This window comes from Monodon monoceros, unplaced genomic scaffold (genome assembly GCF_005190385.1).
Source record: "Monodon monoceros isolate NGI ecotype Baffin Bay Population unplaced genomic scaffold, NGI_Narwhal_1 Super_Scaffold_16, whole genome shotgun sequence".
Taxonomy (NCBI): Eukaryota; Metazoa; Chordata; class Mammalia; order Artiodactyla; family Monodontidae; genus Monodon; species Monodon monoceros.
The window spans coordinates 85,523,273-85,543,369 of record NW_021703772.1 but is presented as its reverse complement, the minus strand read 5'-3'; the positions used below and the strand labels follow the sequence as shown (position 1 = coordinate 85,543,369).

At 40.1% G+C, this 20,097-nt stretch overlaps 1 protein-coding gene across 4 annotated transcripts in view; it reads right to left on the bottom strand.

Moving 5' to 3' along the window:
• Positions 1-17,880: 17,880 nt before the first annotated feature.
• The window catches only part of ZEB2 (zinc finger E-box binding homeobox 2), a 132,013-nt gene continuing 129,796 nt past the window's right edge, over positions 17,881-20,097 (bottom strand). For all 4 annotated transcript variants that reach the window (XM_029224710.1, XM_029224713.1, XM_029224711.1 and 1 more), the window contains one exon: positions 17,881-20,097. This exon is cut by the window's right edge and continues 3,238 nt beyond it. The gene's annotated coding sequence lies outside the window, so the exon portion shown is untranslated.

Below are 20,097 nucleotides of genomic sequence, written 5' to 3'. Positions count from 1 at the left end.
CATATGAAGCCTGGTTTTCTCAAAAGCATTCTTAGTGGTGTCTTCCTTACCATGTAAAGGAATCCCAACTGTACTTTTTTCTAGATGGAGTTTTCAGATGCAAAAGAATAATACCCTGACAGAATAGAGTAGTTGGTCCATTTTTAGTCCATATTGAAGAAGGAGAAGGACAAGAAGAGGAAGAGGCAGAGAAGGAGGAGGAGGGGGAGAAGGTGGAGGTGGAGGAGGATGAAAGAGAAAAAAGAGGAAAAGGGGGAGCAAAGGGGGAGGGGAAAGGGGGAGGGACAAGGGAGGATGCAGAGGAGACAGGGAGAAGGAAGGAGAAGAAATCAATGGCAATGTGGTGCTTTATCTTTGACTTTGGACATGTGGGAGGCATCTGGATATGGTTTCCTGATTAATGTGATTTTCACTGTTGGCCATTATCTAAAATTATTCAGTATCCACATCCTATGATTCAGAATTCTGGAACATTACCACACCTACAAAGACTCAGTGGGTTTGAACCAATAAAGAATTTTACATTCCACAAAGGTTAAGCCAAAGTGACAAAATAACACAAGAAACAAAAAAATACCCCCGACTGAGGCTTTAAAAAGGAGCGCCTGCACCTCAGCGAAGATGTGGCTGGGGCCATGTTCATGGTAGCGGGCAGTTCAGCTCCAGAGCTGTTCACATCAGTCATAGGCGTCTTCATTACCAAGGGTGATGTGGGAGTGGGGACCATTGTGGGCTCCGCGGTGTTCAACATCCTGTGCATCATCGGTGTCTGCGAGCTCTTCACCAGGCAGCCATGTGGCTGACAAGGTCTTGGTGCTCCGGCCTGGTGTTGGTGCTCCAGCCTGGTGTCAGGCCTGAGACTCTGAGGTGGGAGAGCTGAGTTTAGGACACTGGTCCACCAGAGACCTCCTGGCTCCACGTAATATCAAATGGCGAAAGCTCTCCCAGAGATCTCCACCTCAATGCTAAGACCCAGCGCCACTCAGTAACCAGCAAGCTACAGTGCTGGACACCCTATGACAAACAACTAGCAAGACAGGAACACAACGCCATCCATTAGCAGAAAGGCTGCCTAAAATCATAATAAGTTCACAGACACCCCAAAATACACCACCAGAGGTGGACATGCCCACCAGAAAGACAAGATCCAGCCTCACCCACCAGAACACAGGCACCAGTCCCCCTCCACCAGGAAGCCTACACAACCCACTGAACCAACCTTACCCACTGGGGGCAGGCACCAAAAACAACGGGAACTACAAACTTGCAGCCTGCGAAAAGGAGACCCCAAACACAGTAAGTTAAACAAAATGAGAAGACAGAGAAACACACAGCAGATGAAGGAGCAAGGTAAAAACCCAACAGACCAAACAAATGAAGAGGAAACAGGCAGTCTACCTGAAAAATAATTCAGAGTAATGATAGTCAAGATGATCCAAAATCTTGGAAATAGAATGGAGAAAATACAAGAAACATTTAACAAGGACCTAGAAGAACTAAAGAGCAAACAAACAATGATGAACAGCAAAATAAATGAAATTAAAAATTCTCTAGAAGGAATCAATAGCAGAATAACTGAGGCAGAAGAATGGATAGGTGACCTGGAAGATAAAATAGTGGAAATAACTACTGCAGAGCAGAATAAAGAAAAAAGAATGAAAAGAATTGAGGACAGTCTCAGAGAGCTCTGGGACAACATTAAATGCACCAACATTCAACTTATAGGGGTCCCAGAAGAAGAAGAGGAAAAGAAAGGGACTGAGAAAATATTTGAAGAGATTATAGTTGAAAACTTTCCTAATATGGGAAAGGAAATAGTCAATCAAGTCCAGGAAGCACAGAGTCCCATACAGGATAAATCCAAGGAGAAACACACCAAGACACATATTAATCAAACTATCAAAAATTAAATACAAAGAAAAAATATTAATATTTTTGTAATATTTTAATATTAATAAAAATATTAATATTCCCTTGTATGTTATTTGTTGCTTTTCCCTTAATGAGGAATTCCCTTAATTCCCTATTAAGGGAAAAGCAACAAATAACATACAAGGGAATCCCCATAAGGTTAACAGCTGATCTTTCAGCAGAAACTCTGCAAGCCAGAAGGGAGTGGCAGGACATATTTAAAGTGATGAGAGGGAAAATCCTACAACCAAGATTACTCTACCCAGCAAGGATCTCATTCCAATTTGACAGAGAAATTAAAACCTTTACAGACAAGCAAAAGCTAAGAGAATTCAGCACCACCAAACCAGCTTTACAACAAATGCTAAAGGAACTTCTCTAGGTAGGAAACACAAGAGAAGAAAACACCTACAGTAACAAACCCAAAACGATTAACAAAATGGTAATAGGAATGTACATATCGATAGCTACCTTAAATTTAAATGGATTAAATGCTCTAACCAAAAGACATAGACTGGCTGAATGGATACAAAAATAATCCCATTTACCACTGCAACAAAAAGAATAAAATACCTAGGAATAAACCTATCTAAGGAGACAAAAGACCTGTATGCAGAAAACTATAAGACACTGATGAAAGAAATTAAAGATGATACAAACAGATGGAGAGATATCCCATCTTCTTGGATTGGAAGAATCAACATTGTGAAAATGACAGTGCAAATTACCCAAAGCAATCTACAGATTCAATGCAATCCCTATCAAACTACCAATGGCATTTTTCACAGAACTAGAACAAAAGACTTTCACAATTTGTATGGAAACACAAAAGACCCGAATAGCCAAAGCAATCTTGAGAAAGAAAAACAGAGCTGGAGGAATCCAGGCTCCCTGACTTCAGACTATACTACAAAGCTACAGTAATCAAGACAGTATGGTACTGGCATAAAAACAGAAATATAGATCAGTGGAACAGGATACAAAGTCCAGAGATAAACCCAAGCACCTATGGTCACTTTATTTTTGATAAAGGAGGCAAGAATATACAATGGAGAAAAGACAGCCTCTTCAATAAGTGGTGCTGGGAAAACTGGACAGCTACATGTAAAAGAATGAAATTAGAACACTCCCTAACACCATACACAAAAAGAAACTCAAAATGGATTAAAGACCTAAATGTAAGGCCAGACACTATAAAACTCTTAGAGGAAAACATAGGCAAAACACTCTATGACATAAATCACAGCAAGAACCTCTTTGACCCACCTCCTAGAGAAATGGAAATAAAAACAAAAATAAACAAATGGGACCTAATAAAACTTAAAAGCTTTTGCACAGCAAAGGAAACCGTAAACAAGATGAAAAGGTAACCCTCAGAATGGGAGAAATATTTGTAAATGAAGCAACTGACACAGGATTAATCTCCAAAATATACAAGCAGCTCATGCAACTCAATATCAAAAAACAAACAACCCAATCCAAAAATGGGCAGAAGACCTAAATAGACATTTCTCCAAAGAAGATATACAGATTGCCAACAAACACATGAAAGGATGCTCAACATCACTGATCATTAGAGAAATGCAAATCAAAACTACAATGAGGTATCACCTCACACGGGTCAGAATGGCCATCATCAAAAGATCTACAGACAATAAATGCTGGAGAGGGTGTGGAGAAAAGGGAACCCTCTTGCACTGTTGGTGGGAATGTAAATTGATACAGCCACTATGGAGAACAGTATGGAGGTCCCTTAAAAAACTAAAAATAGAACTACCATATGACCCAGCATTCCCACTACTGGGCATATACCCTGAGAAAACCATAATTCAAAAAGAGTCATGTACTAAAATGTTCATTGCAGCTCTATTTACAATAGCCAGGACATGGAAGCAACCTAAGTGTCCATCAACAGATGAATGGATAAAGAAGATGTGGCATATATACACAATGGAATATTACTCAGCCATAAAAAGAAACGAAATTGAGTTATTTGTAGTGAGGTGGATGGACCTAGAGTCTGTCATACAGAGTGAAGTAAGTCAGAAAGAGAGAAACAAATACTGTATGCTAACACATATATATGGAATCTAAGAAAAAAAAGGTCATGAAGTTCCTAGGGGTAAGACGGGAAAAAAGACACAGACCTACTAAAGCATGGACTTGAGGATATGGGGAGGGGGAAGAGTAAGCTGTGACAAAGTAAGAGAGTGGCATGGACATATATACATACCAAACATAAAATAGGTAGCTAGTGGGAAGCAGCCGCATAGCACAGGGAGATCAGCTCAGTGCTTTGTGACCACCTAGAGGGGTGGGATAGGGAGGGTGGGAGGGAGGGAGATGCAAGAGGGAAGAGATATGGGAACATATGTATATGTATAACTGATTCACTTTGTTATAAAGCAGAAACTAACACACCATTGTAAAGCAATTATACTCCAATAAAGATGTTAAAAAAAAAAAGATGTGGCACATATATACAATGGAATATTACTCAGCCATAAAAAGAAACAAAATTGAGTTATTTGTAGTGAGGTGGATGGACCTAGAGACTGTCATACAGACTGAAGTAAGTCAGAAAGAGAAAAACTAATATCGTATGCTCACACATATATATGGAATCTAAAAATAAAATGGTTCTGAAGAATCTAGGGGCAGGACAGGAATAAAGACACAGACATAGAGAATGGACTTGAGGACACGGGGATGGGGAAGTGTAAGCTGGGATGAAGTGAGAGAGTGGCATTGACATATATACACTACCAAGTGTAAAATAGCTAGCTAGTGGGAAGCAGCTGCATAGCACAGGGAGATCAGTTCGGTGCTTTGTGGGACACCTAGAGGGGTGGGATAGGGAGGGTGAGAGGGAGATGTGAGAGGGAGGGGATATGGGGATATATATATACATATAGCTGATTCACATTATTATAAAGCAGAAACTAACACAACATTGTAAAGCAATTATACTCCAATAAAGATGTTAAAAAAAAAAACAAACAAAAAACCCAGTACCCCCAAATCCAGAATATGAAAAATATCTGCTATTTAAATTAAACAAAGTATAGCATTTTTTAAATAAATTGAATTCAATTTAAAAGATTAACTTGATGGAGGTTTGGGAGGATTCTTGCATTCTGTAGTATCATATAATATTATAATGATCAAATCTGTAGATTTATTGTATTATAATAATATCAAATAGATATTCCTAATCCAAGCAGTCTTTTTTCAAAAAACCACAGAGGGCATAAATATCCATATACACAGTGCAGTTGGAATTGGTGGTAAATTAATTTTTCTCTCCATTTATGGCAACAGACCTAAGTGTGTACCCAAGGGGCTTAGAATTAAGAATGAGGAAAACACTACTTAATAAAGTTGGGATCAGGCATTTAAAAAGAATTCTTAAGCTTGAAATTGCTAGAGCGCTGGCCTGTTTATAGGAAATAGTTCTGCTAGAATTAGAAGTGGAAATAAGGAGATGATAATGAAATACAGTTTAACCAGTAAAGGGTGGTGAACATATGTATCACGCCACACCATACAAATATGCTGCCAGTTTAGATATACGGTTGTGGTTCCTTTTGCCAAGCTATTCTATTTCCTGTTAGAAAGGCTAACTCTGAAATACTGTTTTCAGGAAGAGGGGATAGAACAAGAGCTTCATTAAAATGCTTAAATTATTTCTTCAAATTCCTCTTTTAGTGTTTGTCATAATGAGATGATATTCTTATAAGTCACCCATTTATTCATAGCTTGTGGGAAATAAGGTTTCAGTCTTGACTGCTTACTAATGTTCAAGCATCCACATCTGGAAGTCACTAGACAGTGTTGTTTTAGGTGAAAGGTCAGAATCCAAGTGGGAGATGACCTATCAATCAGGTTCTTGTGTCACTTTCATGGTTACGTTCCAGCCATATTTATCTCTATTGGGCAGGGGCGACTTGAAGTGGCTTTCTCTCCTCTTCCCCCTATAATGCAAGGAGGTTGTTTATCAGCAGCATAGCTCATGCCCAAATATTGCTACTTCATTTATTTATTCATTAGCAATTGTGAAAAACAGGTCATTAATACCGAGGAGGGAGAGATAATTTATATATTACAGTATGGATTTTTTATTTTTTGGTTTAAATATGAAGTTTACTTTGGTCCCATTCGAGGAGTTTATAACCGAACGCTCGAGGAGGATGGTGAGCTTGTCATTCCTTTTCCGCACCACATTCCTCAGACTCCCAAGCCTTCCATCATTATCCTCTTTTCTCAACCTGCTAAATTCCTATTGGCCCTTCAACACCAAACTCAAATAGCCTCTTTTCTCTGAAGCTTTCCCTAGCTCCCCTGGGCAGAGTCTCACAGAACTATCAGAACTCCTTCCTCTCTGTTGCCCCTATAACGATCTGCTTGCACATGAGTTTTCATCTATTATTCCACATCTATTCCTGTTGTCCAACACAGGTGACTGGTGTTTACTGGCAATCAGTAAATACTTGTTCGCAAATGACCCGTTTTAAAACAGTTTGTCATCTATCCTCCCATCCAAGTATCAGCATATATCAAGGCATTCCACATGTTTACACTGTTAGAGGAACAGAAGGTAACTAACAGGATGGCAAGGGTTAACATCATTCTAATCCGTTTGAATTAACATTAAGTTTTAGTATGCTATCTATCTATTTACCTATCGATCTGTCAAATCTTTTCATTTTTGCAATAGGAATGGCCTTTCAGGTTGCCATCTACATATATTTTTCAAGCCAGTCTTCATGGAAATGTCTGTTTACATGGGCTTAAGAAATATGTAGTATTGTTTTCATAGAGGCTTAAGAAATACTTGGCTGAACAACATAACAGAAAAAAAAAAAAAAAGGCTTGAGGAACAAAACGTACCAAAGAAAACTTAGTATTCATCAGAATTAAAATTAGCCAAAGGAAAACAATAATCGTAAACTAGAAGCCTTTTCCTGCTATTTGGATCATCAGTTTTCATCTCTAGCAGCTTCCCCTCCTGAGTCCCTGTCAAGTCACAAAAGAAGTTCCCCATATGGGTCGATTACTCTGACAGGCAAGGCTATCTCGTGACTTAAAAGTCTCTCCCTAAAATATGCAAAAGGGCTAAGGGGAAAGTTCGAACTGTGAGCAAGGCCTCGGCTGCCTTGTTACAAAGGCTCACCCTTGTGACTACATCATTATCGCCCTGGATTATCTGCTCAGAGCAGCGGAGGCCTCACATATCTAGAATCAGGACAGAGCAACCTCCTCAGTTCTCATGCTCTGAAGTCTCTCATTGGACTGATAATTGTCAAGCATTCCTTCCTCTTTCAGCCACCCAAGGCTCACGCCCACCAGGGAACAAAGAGTCTCTTTGAGGATGAATCTTGAGACCATCCCGGCCCCTAAAAATTACATGCTGGAAAATTTCTAAGTACTGAAATTATTGTGTTCCTTTTTAGAGAACTCTCTGTGGACCTATCTCTAGGAATAGGTTATCACAGGGAGACTTCCCTCAAACCCAGAAGGGAATAAAGGACACTGCGGAAGAGGGTCAAAAGGAGAGTCGACGAAATATATACACTGTACACGTCCGCCCCTTTACCAGGGCCTACCTTAGATACCATTTTCAAACTGTCTGCACACCTCTTGTCTCATTTGAGTCCCAGAACCTTTCTGAGAAATTGTTGACATATTATTCCCATTTTAAAGGTAAGTAAACTGAGGTTTAGTGAGACAACTTGGCCAAGGTCACACAGCTAGGAAGGCAGGTCTTTTCACGAGAAAGCATAGCCTCTCACCCCTCGACTACAGAGCTTCTTAGGTTAAGCAGGGAAAGTCCCTTTAGCCAGAGCCATCCTCATAACATAAACTTCATAGGAAGGAGCCTAAGACTCCTTTACAACCCCTCATCTTATTGACAAGGAAACACCACCAGAACCCGCAGTTCAAATGTTCTGGTTTCTCTGTCTTTAGCAGAAAAAAGCAAAATTATGAGGCAACCAGTTCATATCAGCAATTTCGTGAGAAAACCAAGAGAACAACTTTCAGGGAAAGCCCATGGTCAGTGGCTATTCAGGACCCTACAACGAGAAATGAAGTTTTCATTGTTGACCCCAAAGAACTGCAACGTTCCAGCTAAATGCCTTCGTGATCTGTGGGCTTCACACTCTGGGACAAAGAAGATTCACATATTGAATATGAATATACTGGCAATATTCATATATTGGCAAAAGGTTATTTTGTCTGCCTTCCATTTGTTTGCCTTAAAGTCATTTAAATAATTGTACGCCGTGCAAAGAAAAGATGGTACTTGCTACCTCTTTTGTAATTACCCACATTTCCCTAAATACTGAGGGTATGCACGCACAGTGTGTTCTGGTGCACAAAATTTTAAGATACAAAAGCAGAGCATCTTCTAGTAGCATCTATGGTGGAGTCCTTATTAAAAGCCACCTAGGATTCAAGAAGGAAGTAGTTACATTTCCTGGGAAAGAACAGTGAGGACTGCATATTCACCTGCTCTGTGATAGATGCATGTGGTTTTCATTTTATTTAAAAATCACTACTAGAAATTGTGCCTTTTCTCATGCCTCCCACTGTCCTTCAGTGCAGGATATATTACTCATATCAGACCCCAATTTACCTCTGGCCCACACAAGCCTGCTGTTATCTTGCTGACTGTTACTGTAAATTACTGACATCAGCAAAGCTTTGTCAGGAAACTGAGGTAATTGAAAATTCCAGAGAAGTTGAAGAAAATGCATCTCAGATTACTTTGGGCTTCTTTCTCTTTTATTTAGTTCATGTTCCCCATCTGAGTCGTTGCTAAAATAGCTTAAAGGCTATGCTCACGTTCAGCATTAGGCAGTAGGCTTATTTATTCATGTTCCCCTTTAACCCACCTCACTTGGATTGTAGTGAGTTTTGCCTCAGTAATTTTACAATTCGATCAATATCTGGATGTCGGCAGTGTACGTTGTTGCTGTTGTATGTAATTAGTGGTTATGTGAGAAATGAAGTTGTTAATCTATGTGGGTAAAATCTGTGCCCCAATATAATCCTGTAAACGGTTTTCAAAAATCTTCAAGTGTGTTAAATTACACATTTCTGGTTTGCATTCGGGTCCTTCCACAGTTCCTTATTTTTACATTGCTCACTTTCTATGTTATTTTCTCTCTTGTCACTGAATTATTCCTCTATTTGGCTAATGACCAAGGTCAGTGGGGACTAGATGTTGCTGAAAATCTCTTTCCAGAGGACTCACACATTTTCCAGTTTCTTTCTGGGTCTCCAGCTTTGTAGTAGGTGCTGGAGTCAGAATGTTCACAGTTTTGACCTTCTAGGAACACATTGCCTTTGGGAAACCAACCCTTGGATAGCGCATTCACGAAGCATGTACAGAAGCCCAAAGGAGATGCACATCTAAGACTAGGGTTTCAGGAAAGAGAGACTTAAGAAAGTGACCTTTGATCTATGTTCTGAAGGACAAAAAAAAAAGAGGTATGTTCAGGCAGATGCAACTGGAGAGATGGTGAGAGCTGATGGAAAGGGAGACAAGGAGGAACCAACACATGAAAGCTTTGTGAACCAAGCTAAGGAATATGAGTTGTATTTTGGGTGCTTTGGGGAACCACTGAAGGATTTTAAAGTAAGGCTTTGCATAATCAAATTTGCACCAGTGAATTAAATCAGTGTACATTTGTTGAATATCTACTTGGTGGCAATAACTCATGGAGCGGTGGGACTACAGATAAGATGGTGCCGGCTTTAAAAAGCTCACACGTTTAGGCAGGAGAAGATTGACATGAAAGCATAAAAGTACCAAAAGAGCACTTTTGGCCAATATCAGAATGTGGAATGAGTTAGAAGGTGATAAAACCACAAGCATAGTTACAGGTGGCACGGGGAGGGAAGGGCACTAGTTATTTCTCTTGAGCACATTCTTTCAACCATATTTAAGGAGATATGTCAACATCACAGTTATTAAGGCTGTGAGGAAGCAACGTTCCAGAAAGTCATATGTGAAGAATATCAAGACATATCTTTAAAGAGCCTAAAAGGGGGTGTTCCTCTATCTGCCAGCTCCTCCATGGACCCTCAGTGACAGCTCTCTTCCTTGCTGTGTTAGAGCCAGGAAGCACCTTGGGTGAGACCGGGGCCAGTGTGACCAGTGAAAAGGCTATTTAGGGCAATTCTTGAGATTTGATGTACGCCTGAAACAACAGAATGATGATGGTGATTGAAGAAGAGGAACAAGTAGGAGAGATAACAGGGGCTATGACTCACAAGACCTGATAACCCATTTAGAGATATGGCATGATGACTCTCAAGATTTCCACCTGAGTGACCCAGGAAGTGACAGTCACCAGGTTTTAGGTGGGGGATGGTGGGCGGGAGGGAGACACGGCCACGTCCATCTTGGACATGTCAAATTTGAGGTGCTTTGGAGACAATCAGGGGGCGATGTCCAGTATTCATTTGGATGTGCAGGTCTAGTGCACAGGAGCAAAGTCTTACTGGAAAGATGCATTTTTGAGTCTTTGTTGAAAAAGAGACTTCAGCACAGTGATCGGAACGAGGAGAGTAGAGAGCCCCAGAGGGACCCAGGAAACGCTACCATTTAAAGATTGAGTTGAAGAAAGCAGAGCTTGGTCAGTGGGTAAGAAGAAAACCAAGAAGACTGTGGTTAGAGATTTAAAGGAGGACTTTTAAAGAGGAAGTCATCAATGGAGTTAAAAGCTGTCTCTTCTGTGTGTAAAGATGTGCTATGATTTTCAAAACAAATTAAATACATTAGGTGGGACTGTTGTTGCTAGTAACATGCAATAACTGACTAATGGCATATAAAAAATACCACAAAGCTTGGAGAAAAGCAAATTAAACCAGGCTTTTAAGATGATATACCATCTTCTAGAAATACAATGTAAAGGATGGCACGCTGGCTTCTGTGAAGAAGACGTAGAGTTGGGTTTGTTTTTCTTAGGAAAGAGATGAGAGATTTTCGGTGAACCATCCCCTGACTTTCTTACCTGCACCTTCTGTGGTCCAGGTGGGCAGGTAGGTGGGCAGCGGTAGGCAAGGAGTAATGGGGCAGAACGGAGTTCACAGCCACATCTGAGAACGTGCCCCAGAACCTGGTCTCACTGATTCCCAGCTTGAGGCCACTGCCTACCACAGCAATATATCAATACATCAAAACACACCTCAGCTGACTCACTCCTGCCTCAGGCTTTCATGTTGCCTTACTCACCGAACTCCCAAGATCCTCCCCAGATCTCAGTGATGTAAAGACGTCACAGGAATTATTAGCCGATTTCCCAAGAGCTTGGGGCTGAAAATGGTTAAGATCCTACAGCAGTAATGAATCAGGGGAGAGGGCACATTTCACTCATTTCTGGTACTGAATTCAGACTGCCAAAAAACACAATAAAGGACTGCTTGGATTCCACCCCCCTTTCCTTTCATTTAAAAACGTTACTGTATTTCTCTGACATTTCCTACCTGAAGCAAGGTTTCGGTTCCCACACAACACCCTTTTCCTCTGCTTTCTGGTACTTCCATTATCTCGGCCTGCCCTCTGACACTGTTTCCCAATTTATGTTTTCCTTTCTCATTTCCCTCTTCTTAGCACTGACACAAGCCGCAAACCTATAACCATAACGTCTGACTCACTTGGTGCTTCTCCTGTTAATGGACACCATGTGGAACAGGAGGCAGGAAAAGACTTTACAGGAAATCAGACGATAATGCTTGCACTTTGGTGCCCTTTCAAATAAGAATTTAATTATCCTAATGAAAAAGATTACCTTATAGAAGACATTTGGGTAAAAGAGTAAGCAGTTTGTCTTTTTCCTGATGACATGCATCTCAAAACTATAAGGGATATTCCTGCTGATCTTTATGTGTTAAAGCCCAGGCACCAGGAGAATGGTTGGATCAAACACTGATCTTGAATGTTTAGACAGACCCAGAGACTGAAAACTGAAAGCCTCACCATGGTTTGTTTGGGGCCTGTATTAGCTTCCTAGGGCTGCTGTAAGTACCACAGATTAGGTGGCTTAAAACAACAGAAGCTTATTCTCTCACAGTTCTGGAGGCTAGAAGTCCAAAATCAAGGTTGGGGGATGGCTGCTTTCTTCTGAGGGATCTGTTCTACCTCTCTGTCCCAGCTTCTGGTGACGGCCAGCATCCTTGGCTTTCTTTGGCTTGCAGCTGCCTCACTCCAGTCTCTTTGATTTCACATGGCATTCTCCCTGCCTGTGCCTGTGTTCAGATTTCCCTCTTCTTATAAAGACACCATCCATACTGGATTAGGGTCCACCCGAATGACCTCATCTTAATTTGGTTATATCTGTAAATACCCTATTTCCAAATAAGGTCACATTCATAAGTACCAGGGGTTAGGACTTCAGCATACCTTTTTGGGGAGGGGCATAGTTCAGCCCAGGCGGAGGGTATCAGGCACCATCTTCCCTTCCTTCAGGGACACGTGAGGTCCCAATTTTCTGGGTCCTCACCTGGAATCCAAACCTTCTCTTCTCCCAATAAAAGTGGACTTTCCTGGGCCCCACTCCCTCAGGACTCAACTCTCAGCTATAAACTGAGCAATTAATCGAAGGGAAGATGACAATAGGCAAATATTACCCCTCCCAGGTATTTGCATTGAACAGATGACTTCCTGGAGACAGTGCCTTAACATAAAGGTACTGATGGAAATTTTGCAGTGGGTAACGTTTTCTTTTTGAGTGGACAGGTCTTTCTATGACCCTCAAATCATCACTGTCTCCTCCACCTATGAGAAGGATGGCTGCTGTCTATCTGTTTCTCTCTTAAAGGAAAGTTATTACCACAGACAATTTGATCTATCTTTGCATTGTTTGCATTTATTCATCCCATGATTGTAAGTGTGCCAGGAGAGAAGATTTGCTCCTCATGAGGAAGTCCATCAAGTAGAAGAATTTTATTTTAGAAGATGCCAACCTGGGGATCAACAATGAGGAATATGATCCCATTCTAAATCGTGGATGATTTTCAAAGAATGAACAGGCGAGAGGGAGAGAATTCGGTTGCTAGGAAAATAGGATAAAATAAACATAACCTCCCTCTCCTCTTGTTTTTCCATCTTGGTGTGGGCTGTGCTTCCTAGTCTTGCTGTGGAATGTTTGTCCTTCCCATCTCAGTAGTGACAGACTCACAGGGATGCCTACATGTCTGTCTCACAGGTGTGGGATCCGATACTTGCCAGCTTAGTGAGACTTTGGAAGAATCTCCCACAGTGGTTGTAAAGAGAAAAGGAGAGAGATAATAGTTCGCTGGCATCAATAATCTACTTCCCCAACCAGCTGAACGTCTGAATAATAGCCTCGGCACTTGCCCTGCTACTCCCCCTCCCCTGGCTCTGCCACTGGCAGATTCTCTTCCCTTCTCCACAACTGGGAACTCTATAGGGAGCAGATTGTTTTGGCTGGAATTAGCCGGGCACAGATGGTACCACCTGCTGCATGTTCCTTACTTCTTACTGGCTCCTCTCTCAGCTCTGTGAGTTTTTGTATTTTCTAGAAGTTCAGGGGAAGGGGAGATGGCTGGGGCCCTTGCTCATGCCTGATTCTAGCACAGCTGTTTTGAGCAAACTGGCAACTGCGGGGACTGCACTGGGCCGTGTTGACTGGGGAAGGGGCTTTCAGGGTAGCGTGCCACTGTGGCGGCCCGTTTGCTGTACCTAGTGCTTTCGTTTCCAAAATACAAACTTCCTTTGGCCCAAATCATTTCTGTTTTCCAGGCTGACAGATCTGCCCGTGACCAGACGCAAGGCAGGTGGTTTTGCGAGAGTCTGAGAAATGCGATTTCTCCCATTCTAAACTCGGAGGGCATAGAAGGCTACTGCCCAGTTTACAGGGGAGGGAATTATGATGAGGCCACAAACAGGTTGCTAAATTCACGTCTGGGCTACTTACTGGGAATAATAGCCCATGTCTTCTGAGTTCCTCAAGGTAAACCTGACAGATTAATGAACTCCATTTTCTCACCGATGAAATCATGACATGGGACTAAAGGACCTAAGAAGTCTCATTCCTTAAAGTTCTCTGAATATCTGCCGAGTTGTTCTTGAATGCTTCCTTACAGGAGATCACACTGTAAATCATTCACATGGCTGAGACTTGTTTTCTTACTGGTCTGATTTCATCTTCCCTTTTTTACATGCTTTGTTAGACTGGCGTTTTTATTCTCAAAAAATCAAACCCATGTCTGCCTCAGGTACTTGCACCTGCTCTTCCTGGAACACTCGCTCCGGCTCTCACACCCGGCTCACTTCTTCTCACCCTTCAGGCTCAACTCAGACACCACAGCCCTAGAAAGATTTTTCCTGACACTCCCCTCCCTGCGCTCCAGCTGAGGTTGCCTGTCCTCCAATTCCATCTCATTCACTATTAGAGCACCTTCTTTTATTTTCAACAGAACGCAGTCTTATGTGAAGTTATCTTACATAATTGTTTTGTTTTCCACCTTCTCCACTAGAATGTAGGTCCCTTGTGGGGGCGGATATTGTCTGATCACCACTGAATCCCTAGGACATGGAACAGTGTGTCTCATATAGCGTCACTCAACAAGATGCACATTAGCGAGGGAATGATGTTATTTTGTGTTTAAAAAAGGGAGACCCTGTGGTATAAAAGGGAGACTGCTTGGGACTTTGATACTGGTACATTTGCTATAGAACCTGGAACTCAGCCTTCTACTTCTTTGTGTAAGTCTATCTCTGACAGAGTATAAGAAACTTAAGGCCAGTAATCTTGTCTTGTTCATTTTTGTATATCCTATAATACCTCACACAAGGTAGGCACTCAGTAAATTGAATAACTATCAATGTTGTAACTGTTATTTATTACTATTATTTCCAGGACCACTAAATAGAATAGAATAGAGGTAGTAGAAGCATCAGTAGAAGCAATAAGAGTGTGTATGCCATAACTGGCTTATGTTCTCAGCTCTGCTAATAACTACAGGATAATATGGACTTTTATTCTTTCTGAGCCCCAGACTGTGAAAAAGCAGGACTTTCAGTGAGAGAGAATCTAGGTTCCTCCACTCTCTAATTTTCTTACGTCTATTTCAGTCTATTCCAATTTTCCTGTTGCAGATTTATGATCTCCAATTGCTCCTCTTACACCTTGTTACTTCCTCTGACCACCTCTGGTTTGCTCAGTGCCCATAGGATTCGGAAAAAGACTAGAGAAAGAATGACACTGGGGACTCACACAGTGGGTTCAGGCTGAAAATTGTGAGTGGAGAGGCTCAGTGGAGTCACAGCTCCTCAGTGGACATAACCACTGTCAAAAATCTTGGATGAACTAGTGGGTAATATGTATGAACAGCAGCTAGTCATTTTTAAAGAGCGTTTCTCGAAATTGAGAACGTCTCTGGCTCTCAGTGAAAGGAGACTTTAGTCCAGACGTGGTTAACTGCCCTCAGATGATGATGTGACATCTTAGAGTAATACAGGGTTTCCAAAGTAGCTTATTTTCATTCCACTCTTGCATGGAAGAGTTCTTGTAGACCAGAACGGACTTCTTGCAGGAAGCAGGGAGACTAACTCACTCCTTTTGATGTTTCCACATCATTTGAAGGAGCATTTTACTGTGATGTGTTGTAGCGAGCATTGTCAGGAGACTGGGGTTCTGAGAGTCTATTCTTAACTGCTTTCTAGATCGTTGTGGGGTAGAAACAACCAACCAGTGTGGTCTCAAGGCTATGCAGATTTCAGTTTTCTCATCTAAAAGATGCAGATGGTAGATTAATTAACAGCTTTTATTTTTCTAAGTGTTACAACCATCAAGATGTTCTTCCTCCTAAGCCATAGGAGGGTTTTATTGAAGAATGAAAACAAGAAGAAGTCATTGAAGAATGACTATTTCAATGTAGACACCAAGTATGCTATAATTTGGCCAGGTCTATAACAGAGTTATAGGCTGATTTGTAGGTGAAGGCATCTGACTCAAGGGATCACGACAATTCCTTGAAAAGTATTTGTACAAATCATTATTCCCACTTCTATTTTTAAATTAAGGTAGTACATTTTAAGCAGCTAGTGTGGTTAGAACATTTCGTGTTCTGAGAAGATTTTTTTCGAATGTTCCCTCACCATGTAAAGCGAGCGAAATGTTCTTTTTCATGGAATTATCTTTGATAATATAAAAACACTTTATAATGCAGAAAATTAAAAAAAAGGGTCTACTTAGATGTGAGGCTGATTATTCTCAAGCGTACTCTCTGAGCAACAGCATTTTAAGTGTTAAAACAAACTGGGCAGGGTGGTTTGTACTTCTCTTTTTCCCCCTCTTGCTTAGGTGTACCTTCAACCGGAAACGCATGAGCTCACACTTTCTAAGCATGTTCAATAATGAAGTGGTAGACCTCCACGGAATGCTTCAGGACTGCAGGAAGTGGTTAAGGGTTATTCAATAGCCGGTGTTCTCCCTTTCTGTCTGCACCAATCCCGGGCTGCACTACAGGGTTGGGAAATATCGTTTGTGTTGGAAGTCGTATCTTTCAGAAGAGAGGTAAAAACCAAGGTCTAGGTTGCTTTTGGTCACTAAACACACCATGATGTTTTCTGTGAGTGTAGGGATGTTCCTGAGTTTCCTTTCTGAATTTATATTCCTTTGTTCCTCTATATTTTTTTTCAAGTGATTTGAAGACAGTATTCTTCTTTTCCTTAACAAAAGTAGAATGAAGTGTAACTGTAATTCTTTGCCCTGGAATAAGACTGTTTTAGGAATGGATAAAAGTGATGCTCCTTTAAGGAAAGGTCACAAACTAAAATCTGAGTTTCCTACAAAAAGAGTAAAGATAAATTAATATTTTCTCTGTTTTATTGTTGGAGTATCTGGTAAGTAATATAGAATTTTTTGGTGAAATTTTATTTTTCCAGTATCAACATTTTAAGTGTTTTCCATTTGTGTAAGATAACAATATACAAAATGTCTCAAAAGCACTCCTTCAGGTTCCTTCCATCTCTTGGGTATTGTTTTTTATTTTAACACTAGCTATTCAAACGTACACACACAAAGTTAGCAATCTACACGTGCACAGAACACATACACACACATACACTCTCTCTCTCTCTCAGTCTCTGTCTCTCAGTCTCTCTCTCTCTTACTACCCTTTGATTGCTCTGAAAATGGTCAGAACAGGATCATGATGCACAAATCTTTTTCTGAATGTTTCCTTATGTTAGATCAGTTCCTTCTGAGTTCTGTGCTTGCCAATGCTAAGTTTCCTGCCAGGGCAGTAGTCTATTTTTAACACTTTGGGGGCTTATTCTTCGTTCCAGATCTAACAGGCATATTCTGTGGAGTGAAAGAGAGAAAAGCTGACTGGGTGCACTTACAAATCAGAATCATCAGGATTTGCAATTTCTGTAGAATCAAAGATATGAATGAGAAAGACCAATTCGAATACTTAAAAGATCATTTGTCACCACTTTAATCTTCATGTATTTTTTACTCATCATTTTCTTTGACTAAAATTATTAGAATCTTTGTCTTATTCATCTCAAGGCCAAATGGGAATAGTACTGTTCATTTTATATTTTCAATATTTTGGAGCATTTTAACATGTCATACTAGATTATAGGTGGTAGGTGACTGTTTTAATAGAGAAAGTCTTAGTTTGTGGCATATTCAGCATCACATCATCTCAGTGTCATTTCTCTAATTCCATATTTCATATACAAATGAAGACTGAGGGATTTATTTCTGTTATTTAATAGCATTTGTTTAATTCAGAGATTAATATATCATCTTCAACCCTGAAAAAGAGGACCTCTGAAACATCAGACCCAAAAAATTGGACACGGCCTATTAGCCCAAAAGAACATGTTGCCAATTATCTCCATGTTTATTTAAATATTTAGCTCTAAAGGAAGCAATCATTCCTTTATACTTCTTTAAATTTAGTATTGACATTTTTATTTTGGGAAAGGAGGTCTTTTTTTTTTTTTTTTTTTAACATGGATACAGGAAAAGAAAACTCTCCAATAAAAATATTGTCTAAAAAGTTTGTTTTGTCTGCATGATTTACTAAATATGTACAATTTCAATTCACAGCGAAGGTAACAAAGATTTAAACAGCCAACATCACAAATGTCTCAAGTTCTAAAAAAAAAATCACTGTGCACAGTTTAACAATTTAATTGAATAAAAACCAAAGCTAAGCCTTCAGTCTGAATCTTTTTTATGATGGGCACAAGCCATGTATTTTCTTCATCTTTGTTACACGATGCATATTTCAGTGACTAAACGCCCCTTCCCATTTTAGTATATTAAGTTATGTCAGTACATACTTAAGAGAGGCAGAAATTGCCTCTTGGTACACCTATATGATTCTTGATGTGTTCACATATATGTCATAATATTTATCGATATATAAAATGACCAGATGAGTCACCTGTGATTTTTTTTAATGTCTTCAAATGTAGGAATGTTTTGTTGCATGTATAAAAGTTTTTAATTTATGGGAGTGCTATTTAAAGCCATAATACTTTGACCAGGGTGTCCCCTTGACATAAAATGTCTAGAAAGAACTATCCTACACTGGAAATATAGAGATTCCGTATCTCTACCCAATTCAGGTTTGTAAAGTTTGCTATTATATAAATCTGAATGTTGTGGTCACTCTGATATAATGGCCAAGTGAATGAACCAATTAATCATTAGAAACAAATGTCGCTGAATACCCAATAGTGGAGTTACAGTTAAGGAGGGAGCCGTAACTTTGGCTAACCCTATAAAATCTATAATAAGGTTGTTTTCACATGTATTTTTTTCCCATGTAAAATCTTTGGTGCTCTTCCCCCCTCTTTTTTAGTGCTGTGATTGATGAACATGCAATGTGAGATTCAAATAATTGCGCCGAGCATGTTTATTTGAATAATTGCCCCATTGCACAATCAAATAAATCTGCTGAGTGTGTTTGTTTGAATGTTTTTACGTGTATATGGGATCACATACTCAAATAAATGCAGCTGTGTTTATTACAATGTGTGGGGCTCCAGATATACACATACTTGTTTGTGTGTCTATCCAGGGCCCTACAGCCCTTGAATGGCCCTCACACATCTTGGAGCAAAAACGTGGTTAACAATTTTTCAGTTCTAATACATGAAAAATTATTATTGGGCAATTCGCTAAATTTGTAACTAGGATTTGTTTTCATTAAGGCTTACATCCTTAGAAAGATAAAAAATAAACTTTCTTTTTTTTTTTGGAGCTATCTGATTGTGAAAAGTATCTAATAAATTTATTCATATTTATTGAAATACAGACCCTTCTTTTTTTCCTTCCTCCAAGCCCTCCCACTCCACTCCCAGCTCAATTTATGCTAAAGAGGGTGTATGTTTTGTCTAGTTCTTGCTGAGAAATTCTGATACTCATCTCTCTTTCCAGTTATTTCAGGCCTAGGCCTACGGTGTCATGTGAAAAAAGAAAAGATTGCACAAATCCGCTAAAATACAAAAGGCTTTTGGAGAAAATGGTCAGGGATGTTCAATTGTTCCAACATTTCATCACCCTCCCTTACCCCCTATTCTAGGGGAAAAAAAAAGGTTAGACTTCAAACTCAGAGTGTGGGAAAAGTAACAATTTGATAAGGGAAAAGAGAAGAATACATCTGATGTTACTAAAAATGCATGTCTCTTGAGTATGGAGGGAGATTTCTTGTTTTGACCTTGGAAAGGAATCTTAGGATAAGCCAAACATTCTTATTCTTCCCTGGAGTTGTAAGATTACGCAGCTCTAATGCACTATCGTGTTAGTGAATAAATGGCATTTTAAAAAAATCTTAGATATGGGATATTGTAGTGATTGTCACAAATTTACGAGTGTTATCCTGATATTTTCAGACTCAGGTATTCTGAGTCTGCCTACGAAATGAAGGTAGAAAAAAAATAACAGAGAAGAGGGTGACGGAGGGGGAAGGCAGAGTGCCCACTCTCCCACGTGCACACACTTTCTTCTTTCCAGGGAGAAAGAGTAGGTTGCACATTCCTTGTTTGTTGGTCCTGTCTCTGGTAGATTGGGACACAGATATGCCCGTGGGCATCAGAGACCTACATTGCTTTACAGGAGGCCACAGGGATTTATCCTATCCAGACAAAATTTAATAGTTTGATATTTTCAGGTTGAATTAATAAAG